General features: G+C 38.3%; 1 pseudogene; it reads right to left on the bottom strand.

Annotated features, from left to right (window-relative positions):
* Window positions 1-257: 257 nt before the first annotated feature.
* Window positions 258-875, bottom strand: LOC117086399 (annotated as a pseudogene).
* Between the last annotated feature and the right edge of the window lie 555 nt (window positions 876-1,430).

Below are 1,430 nucleotides of genomic sequence, written 5' to 3'. Positions count from 1 at the left end.
TTACTAGGCAGAGAATTTTATTAACCTTTGTTTCAAACTTTATTTCCCAGCTTCTTGAGCTTAACTAGCTAAAAAGAATGATTATGTATAAGCAAAAACTGAAAAGAGATACAGTGTCCAAGGGTCTTGGGCTTAAAAATATTAGAGATCTACATTTTATCAGATCCATGAACAAAAATTTCTTAAAAAGAAGACATAATAGAAAATAGCAGCTTCCAGTAACTTCAAGTTTTATCTTCTTCAGAAGTCGACTCAGTTCAGCTTGCCTCATTCTTGGAAGCCTCATCAAAATTCTCCACAATTCTGGAACTCCATCATCATCATCCTCGCCAGTAGCAAGTGGTGCTTTTCCATCCACAGGTTGTTTGGGCAGAACTTCAGCCAGTCTCCTTAAACTAGTCAGACTGTCTGCACCAAGCTGGCTTAAGAGGCTGGGTAGCATTTCTGTCACCTGCTTTGCCTCAGCATGGCCTGTAATGGTGAAAGTGTCTGCTGCCATGCCTGAAATTTAGGGTTGTTAAAGTGGATTACTGTTCCTTGCTTTGTAAGCACATTCACCTTTTCAATACCAGAGATATTGTTTACCTGTAATTCTTTAAGAAGAATTGAAGTGTTTTGTTTTGTCTTTTTTTTTTTTTTTTTTTTATCATCGGCTGTGGCTGTTCTGTGAACCACCTTCTTTCTGCTTTCTGTGAGCAGTTCCTTTCCCACCAGTGCGCACTTGTGCTTGCAGTTTGAGGTTTTCCTGGTTCATGATCATTTCTTTTATCTTGTTGGAGCAGATAAGGGGCTGCTAGGGGGACTAGGGTTGGTGCTCAGGTATCTTGGGTGGACCAGCTGAGATTAGGCACACACACTCGGGGATGCGAGATGGCAGCTAGAGGGAGGATCTTTCAGATTTATAAGGAAAGAAGGAACTTACCAACCAGAAAATGGACAAAAGGCATAAATGGATAGTTCTCAGAGAAAGAATGTCAAAGGATGAATAAAAATATGAAAAAATGTTCAGCCTCACTATTTATAAAAATTTGTTCCTTTACAAAGGCATAATTGACAAATACAAATTATATATGGTGTGATACTTTGATATATGTGTACATTGTGAAATGATTAAGTCAAGCTAATTAACATACCTATCACCTCTTATACCTTTTTTGTGGTGAGAACATTTAAGATCTACTCTCAGCAATTTTCAAGTATGTAATACATTATTATCATCATCATCATGCTGTACAATAGATCTCCAAAACTTATTCATCCTGTCTAACCAAAACTATGCACCCTTTAGCCAACATCCTTCTCACTTTTACCTGACCTCCAGCCCTTGGAAACTATTGTTCTACTCTCTGCTTTTATGACTTTGTTTTTTGAATGAGATCGTGTTCTTTGTGGGAACATGCATGGAGCTGGAGGCCATTAGCCTTAGCAAA

The sequence above is a fragment of the Trachypithecus francoisi genome, unplaced genomic scaffold (assembly GCF_009764315.1).
Source record: "Trachypithecus francoisi isolate TF-2019V2 unplaced genomic scaffold, Tfra_2.0 Lachesis_group1, whole genome shotgun sequence".
Classification (NCBI taxonomy): domain Eukaryota; kingdom Metazoa; phylum Chordata; class Mammalia; order Primates; family Cercopithecidae; genus Trachypithecus; species Trachypithecus francoisi.
Note: the sequence above shows the minus strand (reverse complement) of the source record. Positions and strands in the feature narration are given on the sequence as shown.